The sequence below is a fragment of the Rattus norvegicus genome, chromosome 14, assembly GCF_036323735.1.
Source record: "Rattus norvegicus strain BN/NHsdMcwi chromosome 14, GRCr8, whole genome shotgun sequence".
Classification (NCBI taxonomy): domain Eukaryota; kingdom Metazoa; phylum Chordata; class Mammalia; order Rodentia; family Muridae; genus Rattus; species Rattus norvegicus.
In genome coordinates this window covers 77,026,598-77,042,723 of record NC_086032.1, presented here as the reverse complement: position 1 = coordinate 77,042,723, position 16,126 = coordinate 77,026,598, and the positions used below count along the sequence as shown (strand labels likewise).

Sequence of the window (16,126 nt, the reverse complement as noted above, 5' to 3'; positions counted from 1 at the left end):
AAAGTAATTAAGAAATGGCACCAATTTCCCTAAGTGTAATGTGATTAAATCCACTGGCTTGGAAAATCATTTGCGATAAACTGAAGAAGCAGAAAGAGTGAGGCTCAGGACCAGTGTGGTATGAGGGGCTGAGAGCTCTCCTAGGCCTTCTCCTAGATGCAGGGTCAGGGCGGCCTTAGTGGGCTTGAGCTGTGGTGGGTCATGAAGGACAGTAAGGCCACAATGGGGCTGGCTTGATCAGGCTAAATGTGGGTTTCACTTGTCAGAACTCTGGTCAAGGGCAGAGACATAGCACTGACTCCACAAGGCCACAGGCAGCTCGGGCTTCAGTGGAGATGAAAGGGGTTAGGGGGAGATGGCTAGCAGAACCCAAAGAACGAAGCTGGGCAAGGACAGTGTCAGGCAAAGCCAGAGTCAGGTGGGACCAGGTTGTTGCCAGCTGAGAAGGCCATGTGAGACTTAAGCCAGAGCCCTTTTCGATGTGGCCCCAGCTGTTGGCTTAGGGGAAGCCTTAAGGCCAAAGAGACTCAGTCTAGTGTTCTATCCAATAGAAGGAAGCCCAGGTGGGCAGCTTGTGAGTGAGGCAGAGCTCTGGGCTCACACTGTTATGTTGAGCAAATTGCTCAACCTATCTGAACTTGTTTTCTTCCTCAAGAGAGTATGGCAGAAGGAGCTTCATAAATAAATGATAAAGACTAGACAGGTGGGCCTTGGGAGTTGCTGTAGAACGCTCCACCCACATTGACATCATCATCATCATCACTGTCACCATCCTCATCCTCGTCATCAGCCCCTTTTCCTCCCCCCCCCCCCCATAAGAGCTCTTTCTTAGCTTTGAACATCTCCCAAATATAAAAAGAATGAGTTGGGGTTGGGGATTTAGCTCAGTGGTAGAGCTCTTGCCTAGCAAGCGCAAGGCCCTGGGTTCAGTTCCCAGCTCCGGAAAAAAAAAAGAAAAAAAAAAAAGAAAAAAAAAAAAGAAGGAGTTGAGGCCCCTCCTTTGTGGAGTTCTGTGAGGATTTGGAGAGCTGTCAGTCACGGTTTGGATGCAAACATCACTGACAGGCTGGGTTTTGAATACTTGGCTGATGCTGCTGCTGTTTGGGAAGACAGTGGAACCTCAGGATGAACTGTATCCCTTAGACCATGAGCCGAAAGTTGCTTCTATCAGAGATTCATCCGGGGCGACGAGAAAGGTACCTAAGCAGAGCTAACTAGGACTAAGGATGGGCTGGCGGGGCTTGCCTGCAGCAGAGCCAGGCTGGTGCTGGCCTCACCAGGATAGAAAACTAGGAGGGAGAAGAAAAGAAGAGGCCCACAAGCCCTCCCAGAATAGCAGCTCAACCCTCTTGGCTGTTTGAAAGGTTCCGAGCAGGTGAAGCTGGGTTGCAGTTGGTAGAGCACTTGCCTAGCATGCATGGGGCTTCCGTCCCCAGCACAAATCAGGCATAACACAGGCACACATCTGTGATTTCAGGAGAGAGGATCGGAAGTTCGAAGTCAACCTCAGCTTCATAGTGTATTCAAAACAAAGGCTAGCCCAGGATACATGAAACCCTGTCTCAAAAACAAACAAACAAACACCTCCCGCCCCCAGAAACCCAGAGCTCAGTTTGGGAAACTTGCCTGGCACACTATGAGCTGTCATATGAGCCTTTGAGATTTGTCATGCGTATTTCAGACGCATAGCATCTATATGCCAAGGAGCAGAACCTGGTTCGACTGACGAGCTACTCCACAGACCACCGGACAAGCTAGCTTCCAACCTCCTCCCCACTCAGATTTCCCTGCTGGGTTCTGGTCCAGGTTTCCCCACCTCCAGCCCTGTCTGCAGATATCCATCCAGGGAAAACTGTTCTGAATGCCTTGTCCCTTATCCCAGCCTGCTTTTCTGTTCTTGTGATAAACATCATGACCCAAAGCCACTTGGAGAGCAAAGAACTGAAGCAGGGACCAAAGGCTATGGACTTGCTCTCCATGGTTTGCTCAGCTTGCTTTCTTAGACAACCCAGTGTCTGGGGACGGCGCTGCCCAGGTTGGGCTGGGTCCTCCCACGTCCATCCTGGATTAGTTCCTTCTCTGCTGCCGTGATACTACACCATGACCAAGGCGACTTGCAGAAGGAAGGGTTATAACCCAGAGGTTTGGTTTATAACCCAGAGGGTGGGAGTCTATCATGTCGAGAGAGCATGGCCAGACAGGCACGTTGGCCAGAGCAGGAAGCTGAGAGCTCCCATCCTCATGAAGGAGCATGAATCAGAGGTGGGAGAGTCTTTAAATGCTCAACATCCGCATCTAATGACATTCTTTCTTCAGCAAGGCCTCACTTCCTACAGTGCCACCAACTGAGGCCCAGGCATTCAAATACCCAAGTAGCCTATGGAGGATGTTGATACTCTAGACACTATGGTTATTGACTATGAAATGCTTCCACAGAAACACACACAGACCAACCTAATGGAGGTAATTCTCCAGTTGAGGCTCCCTCTTCCCAGATGACTCTAGTTTGTGTTAAGTTATTAAAAATTAACCAGCCAGGGTGTGGTGGCACACACCTTTAACCCCAGCAGTGCAGAAGCAGAGAGGCAGAGAGGCAAAGGAGAGGCAGCGAGGCAGAGGAGAGGCAGAGGAGAGGCAGCGAGGCAGAGGAGAGGCAGCGAGGCAGAGGAGAGGCAGCGAGGCAGAGGGGCAGAGAGGCAGAGAGGCAGAGGAGAGGCAGGGAGGCAGAGAGGCGGTGGCAGATCCTGTGAGTTTGAAGCCAGCCTGGTCTACAGAGCGAGTTCCAGGACAGACAGGGCTACAAAGAGAAACTCTGTTTCAAACCAAATAAACAAAATCCCAGAAACACAACAAAGCTAACCACATCACCACCTTCAGAACTCTGGAGTCAGGCAAGCCTTCGAGGTGAAAACTTTTCTCAGTTCTGTTAGCTAGCCCTTCCAGCAGATATTTCTGCAGTCCTGGGAGCCATTCCCTCAAGGTCCGGAACTACAGGGCCACCTCAGCCACTGTGTCCTGGCCATCGCATTTCTGAACTTCAGCACTGGATGACCATCCTTTGGAGCTACCCTTGGCATCTCAAATCTCTGGGGGAATTCACCCAAACACCTCCACAAGAGCCCAGGGAGATACAAATTCAGCGATAAGACCGGAAAGACGCACAGAGACCCTGTAGTCTTCCGCTCCAGCTTACCAGTCCAGAGGAAAGGCCATGTTTAGTTTGAAAACAACCAACTTTATCAGCATCAACCCTGCCTGCAATCTTCTCCGACAGCTGAGTAAACAGCTCTGCTCCACGAGCACCGTGGCTCAGCTCTGGCAACCCACTGGGCTTATCTGTGTCTCACCCCTCACCAGGCCAGCCAGCATCCCCTTCTTTGAGGTATATTCCTTCCCCAGAATGGCCCCATGGTTCCTGGAGGCCTGCCCTTGGCCCTGGTTCCTCCTTGTCCTTTTCTACTCTGATGCTCTCTCTCCTCATCAGCAAAGTAAGTATGCTCACAGCCTGTGGGCCACATCAACTGCAGGATTAAAGCCGACTGCATTATGGGCACATGCAGGGCCCAGAGAGCCTGGCTTCACTGCAGACAGACAGCAGGCTAGGACCAACAAGCTTGTGGCCACCACCGTTGCTTCCCACAGTCAGTGTGCCCTTGGGCACCTTCACTAACTCCTCTGAAGTTTAGCTTCTTCACTAGTGAACAACTGATAACAGAGAATAGTGAGATACCTCAGCAACTTACTGCCCTGTCAGAGGACCAGAAGTCACTTCCCAGCATGCACCATGTTGAGTAGCTCATAACCACCAGGAGCTCTGGCTCTCGGGGGTGGGGGGTGGGGATCCAAATCCCTTCTCCTGGTCTCAGTGGACATGCGAGGGCATCATATACATAAATAAAAAGAATATAAAGATTTTTTTAAAAGGAAGTGATGTTGGAAGCAAGCATGCTGGCATAAGCCTTTAATGCCAGCACTCTGTGAGTTGAGTTTGAGGCTACCCTGGTCTACATATTGAGTTTCAGGATAACCAGAGCTACATGGTGAGATTCTGTCTTTAAAAAAAAAAAGTGACCTTAAGGCAACTGTGGAGATGTGGTGTATGGCACTTTCTCTGGGATGGTCATTTATAACTCTCTCTCTCTCTCTCTCTCTCTCTCTCTCTCTCTATATATATATATATATATATATATATAGATAGATAGATAGATAGATAGATATAGATAGATATATAAATTTATAACTCTATAACTCTAGGGATGCATTCCTATAAGGAAGGGCTGGGAGACTCTCATAAAGCTTACATTTTCACCCTCACTCTTATAAAGCTTACATTGTCACATAGACACAAGGAAACTACTCAACATGTTCACATATAGAACTGGACATTTGTGCATGTGTCTATGTGTGTGCACCTATCTCTCTCTCTCTCTCTCTCTCTCTCTCTCTCTCTCTGTGTGTGTGTGTGTGTTTACATTGTTACTAGGTCTTATTTTTAATGGCTCTTTGTTTGATCATGCCATGTCTCACAGGTTCATGTGTTGAAGGCTGGGTCCCCAGCTGGTGGCACTGTTACGAGAGGTGCTGGGAACTTAAGGGATGTGGTTGGTATCCAGTTGATAGATGTAGTAGTTATCTTGACTGAATTGAGAGTCACCACGTAAGAATTTGGTAAAGCACACCTCTGGGTATGTCTGTAGGGTGTTTCCAGAGGTGAATGGATCCTCAAGGTATTCTAATCATTGGCTTCATCCATTTATGGACGCCAAACCTAAAGACCTAATCGGGCATGTGATGTATGCCCTGCAACTCCAGCACTCCAAAGACGGGCAGGAGATAAGGAGTTCAAGGTTATCCTCAGCTACATATCGAGCTCCTGGCCAACCTGAGCTATCTGAGACCTTCGGTGTGTGGAACATTAGGAGATGGAATCACATGGCCTCTGTCTCTACTAAGACACAGCAGAGTGACTCTTAGGGCCACCCAGCTGGTAAGTGGCAAAACTTGTCAGTCAGAATGCCCTGTCCTTCTGTCGCTCACACACACACACACACACACACACACACACACACACACACACACACACACACAAAAGCAGGCATGTGCATCCTCAGGACCTAACAAATCACAAACCCCAAACATCATGGACCAAAACATGAAATGCACCTGCTCTCTTGGGGATGGCTAGTGTCTCATCATCCTCCCATAGGATTTCTATCTTTTTATGGCTGGGTATACAAAACTTCTGATCTTGTGCTAGATTCTGTGGTTAAAATGGTTATTTCTAAACAAACTCCTTTTCTCCCTCCTGCTTTCCCTCCCCTCTCCCTCTTTCCCTCCCAAGATCAAAGGAGGCATTTGGGCCTTTAAGATAACATTCACTTGGAGAGAGATGGTAATATATAAGATTAATGAAAATTAACATAATCCCTCTGGGTAGAAGAGCTTTTGTTCAGTCGTTTGTCCTGCTGTTAATTATGCGTTAGGTGGTGATAAATGCTTTAAATCAAAGATGCCTGGAAAACCATTTAAATGATTTTCACCTAATTAGGTTCCCTGCCCATTCTCTCGAATCCCTCCCCAGTGCAATCCCTGCTTTTGACATGAACTTTGCAAAAGTCAGGGACCCTGAGCCGCACATGGAACAAGGAGCCATTCCCACCAGCAGATTTATTTTCTCAAACGGTAGATGGAAGATCAAAAGAAAGTTTATCAGGTCCTGTCTCCCTTTAGCCTGTCCAGCCAGACTTGGACAAGACCCTATCAACCTTGAGGCCCAACTCTGGGAGGGGCAGGGGAAGAGATGGGGGAGGGAAGGAAGAAGAAAGAAGGAAGAGAAGAGGAAGGGAGGGAGAGAGGGGAGAAAGGAGGGAGACATGAGGAGGAGAGGCAAGAGAGAGAGACAAGAGAGAGGCAAAGGGAGGGGGAGAGAGAGAAAGAGAGAGAGAGAGAGAGAGAGAGAGAGAGAGAGAGAGAGAGAGAGAATCCCCAACAGAACATTGTTAGATTAGATTCCGGAACTTCTGTAAAAGAGCCTGAGGTCAGAGGTGCAGAGGCCGGGTGGCTAAGAGAGCTGGTTAGTATATAATCCAGAGACCCTGGGGTCTGAGATTCATGGAGGTTTCCCTCATTTGTTAAACTCTTTGAAATTGAACAAGCTGTACATCTTAGAGGAACTGCTAGGGATAGAGTGGGCTGCAGGGACGGAAGGATGGCAGGAAGATGGAAGGATGATAGAAATGGCCCAAGAATGACAGGGGATGGAGGAGCAGCAAACCTCCCAGGATTTCTGCATCAAGAACCCCTTGGCCTGAGGCTAGGGCTATTATAAATCAGTCATTACCATTTGCCTAGCACGAAGGAAATACTGAGTTCTATACCCAGCATCACAAAAACAGGGCACCCCAGCACTCTAGAGGTGGAGACAGGAGGATAGAAATCACACAGTGAGTCGGAGGCATCTTCCTTGGAGCCTCTGGGATCAGAGCTCAGTCCTTTCCAGACAAGAGGCCTGTGTCCTCAGTTCTCTCCAGTCTCCACCAACTGAGTGGCCTCGAGCCAGTCACTTGGTGATGTTTCTGAGGCTCTTGGAAAGTGCAATGTAGCACAGCCCTTTGCCCAGAGTCTAGGAGGACTCCCAGGCAAGACACAATGGCTGTGCCACCTGCAGAGTGCCACAGGCAGCCTCTCTCTCAGGCTTGACCCGCCTGCCACCCGCTGGAAGCCAGAAGATACAAAATGTAGAATGAAGGAAAATTCCTTCAACTAACACCTCCTCTGGCTTAATAAAAACCAAGCCAGGCAGCTCGTGTGCGAACTGGAGTCTTTGTCACCGCTCTTCTCTTGGTAATAGTGCCACTCCCTATGAGCGTACGGGATAAAATATCCCAGACAAATCCTTCCCTGACAACAATGAGAGGTTTGCAGACACCCAGAGTCGAGATTATTTGGACATTTGTGAAACACGTCTGTTAATGATTTGGGATCCTAAGGACTTACTTTGAATTAATTCCTTTTTTAAAGGGCGGTTTGGCTTCCCATGAAGGGGCAGACCCTGGATGCCTAGCCTCCACCTCACAGTAAATGAACTTTTTACAGGTTCCAGATGACGCCTGGCACCTGGCAGGAGGGAGGCAGCTCCCAGGGTCAGTTGCAACCAGAGTTCCCTCGGCCATCCCTGCAGTCACAGGGCAGAAGGCAATACCCTCCCAGGCAGGTATTTCAACAATGCCTTTGAGGAGCCTCTGGGAGCCTCAGCAGGAGCCATTGGGAAACTGAGTCCCAAACCTTGAGTGTCGCACATATACACTCCCGATCCCAAAGGAAGACTGTGCCCTTCCAGAAGGCCCTCTGCCATTCTTCCTGCGCATGCACGTGTGTGTGTGTGTGTGTGTGTGTGTGTGTGTGTGTGTGTGTGTGTGACATGGGTATGTACTGACACCTCTATAAGCAATTTGTCTATGTGGTGGGTTGAATAAAAAATGGCTCCCACAGGGAGTGGTGCCATTAGGAGTGTGGCCTTGTTGGAGGCTTTGTCAGTAGCAGGTAGGCTTTGAGGTCTTGGAAGCTCAAGCCGGCGTGTTACTGTCACTCCCTGCTGCCTGCAGGCCGAAATGTAGCTCTCTCAGCTACCTTTCCAGCACCATGTCTGCCGTCCACTGCCATGCTTCCTGCCATGAAGACAATGGACTGAACCTCTGAACTGTAAGCCAGCCCCAATTAAATGTTTCCTTATAAGAGCTGCCATGGTCATGGTGTCTCTTTACAGCAATAAAACCCTATAACGTCTACGCAGTGCATTGCTGTGCAAGCATGAGGATCCATGGTCAACCCCCAGGACCCACATAAAAAGTAGGCTTGGTATCCACGCTTGCATCCCAAGCTGTGGGGTGTCTGAAACAGGTGACCCACCGAGGAGCACTGACCAGGCAACCCACAGTAATTGGTGATAAGGAGACACTGACGTCCCAAGTCTTAGACAGCCTGGCTGCTCATCTTTGTAGAGTGGGTGTCTAAACTCTGGAATGACCGGCAGCCTTGGCTCTCCACCTACATTAACCTGCTGGCTGGAGATGTGATGTCAGACTGATATTTAGAGTGGAAATCCACTCTTGTCTTCTCAGATGTCGGGATCTCTGAGATGAAGCTCAGTTTTAAGATTCAGTTACTGTCTCTGAGGCTTGTTGGCCTCTGAGTGACAGCCAAGCCAGGAGCTCTAGCCTTCCCACTACACCCCCAGCTCTTGGGTCTGAAATGAGCCCTAAGCTGGGATCCACGCACTTCCTTTGAGAGCCTAGAGAGGAAGGTCTACCCTCTGTCGGGACACTTATCCAAGTGCTTCACAATTGTCTGTTTACATGTAGGTCCCTCCCACTAATACACACAGACACCCCTGACTGTGGATTTTTTCGCTACAGGGAATTGGATTTTCTGACCCATTAACCAAGCACAGAGTCTGGCAGATGGAAGGCTCTCGAAGCGGATGGATACAAGCTAATCCTGTGACTCCAGACATTTTTCATTACGAGACTTCTCCCATAAAGCAGGGCACACATCTTCACCTGATAGAAATTATGTGTCTGTGTATGTCGGTGGAGACAATCTGTGACAAGACAGCCAGGCTTTAAAATGCGTCTCTGATCTTAGCACAGTAGCGACGATACCTTTTCCATCTGTAATGCCAGAGGTTTAGCTGGGAATTCTAGACTGTCTCCCCACCCGCTAGCAGGATCCACGATTCACAGCGCAGGAGCACAATCCATTTTAGCAATGGGAAAATTAAGTAAGTCTCTAAGGTGATAGTGGTTTGAATGTGAAATGTCTGTCACAGGCCGGTGTGTTTGAACATTTGGTCCCCAGCCGGTTGGTGCTGTTTGGGAAGGTTAAGGAAGCTTTAGGGGGAGGAGCTTTACTGGAGGAAGTAGGTCACTAGGGGCGGGTTTTGAGGTTTTATCCCAGCCCCATATCCGGTCTTCTGTCTTCTCTCTGACTATAGATTGGAGGTGACCAGTCCCCGCCTCTCTTGATACTTTTCTTCTTCCCACTGGTGGTGATTTGTGCTACTCAAACTGTGAGCCAATACAAAGCCTTCCAAGTGGCTTTTTGTCAGGAGTTTGGCCACAGCAATGGGAAAATAACCTACAGGATGGTAGAAAGCCAGTAACCTACTGATTCTGGCGACACTTTGTTCCAAATCACCCCATCTATCTCAGTCACTGTCTGATTGCCAGGAAGACACACTATGACCAAGGCAACTCTTATAAAAAAAGCATTTAATCGGGGGCCTGATCAAAGTTTTAGAGGGTTAGGCCATTATCATCATGGTGGGGAATGGAGCAGCAGGTAGGCAGGTACAGTGAGCAAATTAGCTGAGCGCTTTCGGAACCTCAAATCCCATCCCAAGTAACACGCCTACTCCAATAAGGCCACACCCCCCAATCCTTTCCAAACAGTTCATCATATGGATCAAGCATTCAAATGTATGAGTTTATGAGCCATTATCATTCAAACCACCACAACAATCTTTCCAACGTAGATCTAGCTTTGCTAGCCCTGGTTCAGCATAAGAACTGGGAAAGTTTGGATGGTGCAGCATCCAAACTGTGGGCCTGCCACTTCATTCTCTCTTCTTTTTCTTGCAGTAAGGCTGAGGACCAAGAGGCTGAATGACAGCTAGAGGAATAAGGCAGAAGCACAGGCGCTAGTCAGCCCAGTCCCTAAAAGGCATCAGGGTATATCTTGACTTCCTTTCCTGGGCCAGTCTTGGCAGCAAATCTATGTAAGCTTGTGACAGTCTAAGATAGGAAAAGCCTCAGTATCCATGTCACTGCTTTCGGGTGAATACTGTGTGTGACAGAGGAGGAATAATCCTGCACTAGATAAGTCCCCAAGTTGATTTATCCCTCTATCCAGCCTAGCCTGCCCTGATAATGCAGCTGCTAGCCAGTTGGAGTTCTTCTACCAAGGGACTCTCTTCCAGAAGTATTGAGGGAGCCTAGCCCTGGGTTCTCTGCAGCCCAGCATCCAGAGAGGTGATGGCTTCCCTGTTCTCTAGCACTTGATCATTTACTGAACAGAATGTTCTTCCCCCAAACAACCTCAAGGCTGGCCATGTCCCTTCATTTCTGACTCTACTCAAATGTCACCCTCCAGGGAAGTGGCCTGTCCTACAAGAGACTTTGTTGGTGTTAGCTGTACCTATTAATTGCCGCCCATGTGTGGCTGTGGACTAGGTCTGCTTTCTGCTTCCCTTGGTTAATTTCACCTCTGCAGCTGAAATGCTCAGATGTTGTATTAACTGTTCGTCTCACACCTAGAACAGCTCCACATGCCACAGAGATTCATTGAATACTGTCGGGGTGAAGGAATGAATGGGTAGAAAGAAGCCCAACAGAGACTAGTGTGAAGGCCATTGCCACTGTTGCTGGGAAGGTCCTCTGTTCTCCTCCCTGACGAATATCAGGAAAGCAGAGGTGACTGGGCTCTAGCCCGGGTGAGTTTGAGAAGAAACAGAGGGACTCACCTATGACTGGGGAGGCTGCCTTGGACCAATGGACAGTTTACCCCCTCGCCTCTGATTATTGAGCTGGGACCTTAATTTACTGGGTCCATCCCTAACTGAGTTACTCAAGCCTTCCTTGTAGCATAAAATTTATCTTCCAAGCCAGCAAGCCCTAGACACTAGGTGGGCCTTGCGTTTGGATTTGGACATGCTGGAGGGGATCTGAAGGTCCAAAGCGTGGTGCTCAGATCTAAAATTAGCATGTTCGTTCTGTCCTTCGGGTTCCTTTTCCTTTCCTTTCTTTGGAAGAGCCTGGAACTGAGGTTGAATAGGCTAGACTGGCTGGTCAGCACAGAGATGACAACACATGCCATCAGGTTCTGCTGTTTCCACATGGGAATCCAACCAGGACCCACACACTGAACTATCTCTCCAGGGTTTCCTAGGACACACTTACCCATGGTGGAAGCCTTCTTGTGAGGCTGGTGAGTCATGGAACTGGAGCAGCAGCACCCGAGGCTTCGTGGACAACACAGAGATGCTCTAAGACTGAGGGTAATCATCTGAGAGGGATTCTGCCAGAATGGATTCCAATACAGGAAGAACACTTGCTGTTTCTCCAGGAAGTTCCTGCTCCACCACAGAAAAGAGAAACAAATGGTTCTCCATTCAGTTAAATTGGAGGCAGCTTTCACCCTCCTGTTTCGGGAAGGTCTGTGTTGTCTGGGCCCCGTGGCCATGGAATGTCAACAGCCTCACCTTACCAGCAGGACACTGGGGGACCGTAAGGAGCTCACTGTGACCAAGGTCTTCTGTCCCAGGTTTATCTAATTAAGTGGGCTCTTTTCATTTTAACCAGAGCTGCATCAGACTGTAGGTGTTCCGTGTGGAGATCAACCTGTGAGATCAGTCCCAGGATAAGGAACGGGTGCTTGAATGGTCCTGATACAAGGCTCCCATTACAAATGGCACATGGGGGCAAATTTTATTAAGCCCAGCCCTGTTTCCTCAGGATTTGAACAGTGGCCTGGAATATGGTATCCTGAATGCAGTTCCTGCACACCAAGAACACAGACCAGCTAGGAGGCAACTCTGTTCTCTGTAAATATCCACTCGGGGTTTTACATTGTTGACTAGTCACATGCTGGATACCAGGTACCATCTCAGTCAACCTCAGATTGGCTAGGAAGAGATGCAAGGACAGACAGGGAGACAGGTCCAAGAGAGGAACACTCCAGTTGTTGGGTACCAGCATGTACAACTTTCTTCCAAGTGTCTTCCTAATGAGCCCTGGTAGCAAGGTCATATGCAAATGAAGGTTAAGCAGTCTCTGTTCGGATTCTAGAGTCCAATCTCTTCCTGGTTCTACTGATGCTTCTGATGTTTGTGGTGCAGGATGTGCGACCACAATGCTGACATCTGGCCCGTGACATTTTCTGAGGAGACGAGCAGATATCTATTCACCTCAGATCGATACCAATAAAACCAAAGAAGTGACCCTGCCTAAGACTAGCCAAGTCTGTCGTGAAGAATCAATAAATTTATCGGGAGAGGGGTTACTTAAAGGAGCATGAATAACTGGACTGTCCACCCCACAATGGGGCATGACTCATGAAAGGAAAGCTATGTGCCTGGTGCACCCTGCTCAGCTTGTAGACAGCTCCACCATTAGTGTCCGGATGTTTCTTGCTTCCTTAGTTCTCTAAGCAAACACCTGCTGGATCTTCTCTGGGAGGAGAGGGGATCTGTGCTCTTCCAAGCGTCATTCAGGAGTTCAGTCTTAAGAGAACTCTGCAGTCTCTCATAGTGACTTTCATAGTCATCCTGGCTTTGACCTCTGACCTGGAAGCAAAAAAGGATGATCAAGAGAGTCATTCTCAGAGGCGTCCAGGCCTGTCCTGTCCCATGGCATCACTGTCCATCACACTCGAGTGAAGCAGACACAGGGTCCCCCCTCACTGTCCAATTAAAAGAACCAGGTTTGATAGATAGATGGTTGTCTCTGCCAACTGACTCTGCCCTTCCGAGTCAGTACCATGAGAAAAATATAAAATATGGATAAATTTAACCAAAAAAGGTATATAGAAACTACAAAACACAAAAGTGAAAGATGAAAAAATATAAAGGCATCGTTTGTTCACAGACTGAAACCTTTAGGGTATTTTTGTTTTTTGTTTGTTTGTTTTGTTTTTACAAGACAGGGTTTCTCTGTGAAGCCCAGGATGTCCTGGAACTCACTCCATAAACCAGGCTAGCCTCGAACTCAGAGATCCATCTGCTGCTGCCTCCAGAGTGCTGGGATTAAGGATGTGTATCACCACCGTCCTGCTGGAAGATTTAGTATTTGTAAGATGATATATTGATTAGGGTTCTCTAGAACAAATAGGAATAGATGATAGAAACATAGATGATTAATAGATATATTAAGTGATGATAGATACAGGCTGCTGATGGGTTGGGAGATGACAGACAGGAAGACAAATGTAGATATAAACAACCTAAATATGGATGAGAGAGATGGGACTCCAGAGGTGAAGCAGTGTCCTGACAGGCCATCTGCAAGCTGAACTCGTGTGGATGCCATGAGCCGGTCTCAGTTCAAGTCCAAAGGCATCAGACCCAGGAAGCCAGTGCTACAGCTCTCAGCCAGAGGCCAGGAGTCTGAGAAGCCAGGAAGGCACTGGAGCACATTCTCCAGTGGAAGGTCAGAGATCCTGGACCTCTGATGGCCAATGACAGAAGAGTATGCCTACCTACTCCAAGAGAGAACAGAAGTGTTCCTCTCGCCTCTCCTTTCCTTCTGATCCCCACTGAATAGACAACAATTCCACCACCACCCAGGCTACTCCGTTACTCTAGGCTTCTCTGGAGATACCTCTCAGACACACCCAGAAGTAGTTCTCAGTATCCTGCATTGAGGTGAGTTACCCCTGAATTTAACCATCACAGATGGCAGTGTTCCCCAGTTATGTGTAGTCAGTAAAAACATCTATCAGAATTTCAGATTTTTCTTCTGCAGGAATGGACAAGGTGCTGTGATAAGGCATGAAGCAGAAAGAGAATCTCTCCTGATTTTAAAAGTTGTTACAAACTCCAGCAGTCAGCCTGAGGTCATTAGAGCAACCAAATTCATAGGCACCAAAGAAGAAGGTGGTGGGTCCACAGGGGAGGGAGTGAGATTTGTGGTCTAAAGGGCACAGTGGCTCAGTTTTGCAGCACAGTAGAAGACCTAAAGATGGATTGAAGTGATGACTGTACAATGGTGTGCACGTACTTAATGCCACTGAACTTTTTATCTAAAATATGACAACACACAATGAGTAGAAAACTAGAGTAACTGAAACTGTGGAGATGTCAGTGTGAGGTAGCGAGATAGATCTACGGAACGAAATCGAAAGTCCACTTGTGAACTCTTACATTGGTAATCAAATTTACCTTTGAAGAAAGAATTGTTATCTTCAGCCCAGGGCAACTGGAAATCCATGTTCAAGAGAATGCATTCGCCTCCCCACACGCCTCACTTACAGCAAAAATTAACTCGAGAAATATTGATGGGTCGAACGCAAGAACTAAAATCAGAAACCGCCTAGAAGAAAGCATAGCTATAAGCTTGCACAGCCTCAGACTGCGTTGGCCATTTAACAAACAATGAAAGAAATATATTGGTAAGTTGTGTGTCACCAAAATGTAAGCTTTCCTACACCAAGGGACACTAAAAGGAAAGTAAAAACACCAGCCACAAAGTGGGAGAAAATGTTTGCGCATCACACACCTGATAAGGGCCTTGCCTCCAGAACGCATTCTCATGAGTCAGAAATGAAAACAGATCTTACAGCTAGGAAAGGGTCAGGATAATCAATTCTTCAAAGAAGAAATGGAAAAGGGCAATCACGTCGGATGATGGTGGCTCACACCTCTAATCCCAGCACTGGGGAGGCAGAGGCAGGCAGATCCCCATGAGTTAGAGGCCATCCAGGCCTACAGAGTAAGCTCCAGGATAACCAAGGCTACACAAACCCTGTAAAAAAAAAAAAAAAGGAGGAGGAGGAAGAGGAGGAGGAGGAGGAAGAGAATAAGAACAAGTAATTAACACAAGAAAGAGTACTCAGCATGGCTCTAATAACTAGGGAAATGTAAAGGAGGAGCTGGCTGACCCAGCTACTGAGGAATGGCTATTATCAAGAAGACATGTTGGTGAGATGTAGAGAAGTGAGACCCAATACACTGCTGCTGGGGTGTCTCCTTTGGGGCAGGTCCTTTGGGAAACGATTTGACATTTCTTTGAAGAGTTCAACATAACAGTAGTCATATGACCCAGTGGCTCTACTCCTGGATGTACACCACACAAAACTGACAGCCTCGGGTCATGCAAAAAGACATCTCTGTAAACACTCACTGCAGCGTCCTTCCTACTAGGTGGTGTGCTTTGGGTCTGACCTGTCCTCCACAGCCCCATGTGTTTCAACACCTACTCCCAGATGCTGGTTCTGTTTCGGGAGGCTATGGAAATGTCAGAAAGTGATTTCTAGCAGGAAAAAGCAGGTAATTGGGAATAGATGGCTTTTGTGGGCATTTTGTCCATAGCTGCTTCCTGTCTCTTTCTTGGCTTCCTGAACCACCAAAATGTGAACCAGCATACCACTAGCTTCTACCACCATGGACAGAGCCATTCCAGACACCATGCCTTCTCCCCTGTGGTGGACCATACTACCTAAAACTAAGTTAGCAAAAATAAATTCCCCTTCTCTGTGGGAACATCTTCCAGATACTCTATTACAACAACAACAACAACAACAACAACAACAACAACAAAAGTAACCAATACACTTGACAAAGAGTGGATACAACTTAAATTCAATCAAAGGTGGACGGATGGGCAGGGAGATACAGAATGGATGACAGGGAAATTCAGAAGTGATGTATCCGTACAACAGAGTAACAGTCAGACATAAAGAGAGATGGGATCCCAATACCTGCCCCTGTAACTTTAATTTTTCAAAACCTACTTTTAGTGATGCTTCTTAAATGCTTTAACCTTCCTTTTAGCCCACCACCCACCAGAAATAGTGGGAAAAGAAAGATGTGTGGCAAGTGGACCTGTTTAGAAATGGGTCTTTGGAGCAACTCCCATCCGTGTTGCTGGAAATCGTCAGTTCAGTTCACAGATCAGCAGCGTCAGATTGATGCACTCGCAAACAGCTCATGGATACACCAGCAGTCCAGTTGGGTAGAGTTGGGATAGCAAACAGAAATCAGCAATGGTGGACAGTCAGACCTCAGCTTCAGCATGAGTCAACAGGAGGGACCAGGGCCAATAGGAATGCCAGGAAAAGTTCTTAGCTGTGCCTCTCTCAGGAAGATGAAGATCAATGAAGATGTGAGACCATCAAGCTTTTAGCTATGCATGTAAGCCAAACTCACCTTCCATTACTGTCCGTCAAGTCCTTTTCATACTCCCTTCAAACATCATGTGTCCTCCACATGTCTTGCCTCAGCATGGGCATCTGTCTTAGATGACATCACTCTGCCAATCACTCCAAGTCTCCAGAAGCAGCAAGAAACCACAGCACACCTCCAGAAGATTTTGGTGTGTTTCCCTCTATGGAGTCCAGCAAATGCAGCTCAACT

At 47.8% G+C, this 16,126-nt stretch overlaps 1 long non-coding RNA gene across 1 annotated transcript; it reads left to right on the top strand.

The window, feature by feature from the left end:
* The first annotated feature begins 6,030 nt into the window (after positions 1-6,030).
* On the top strand, positions 6,031-8,568 carry LOC120096538 (uncharacterized). The gene is made up of 4 exons (XR_005493049.2): positions 6,031-6,073; positions 7,096-7,213; positions 7,605-7,701; positions 8,415-8,568. It is a non-coding gene; the product is annotated as an uncharacterized LOC120096538 (long non-coding RNA).
* Positions 8,569-16,126: the final 7,558 nt, after the last annotated feature.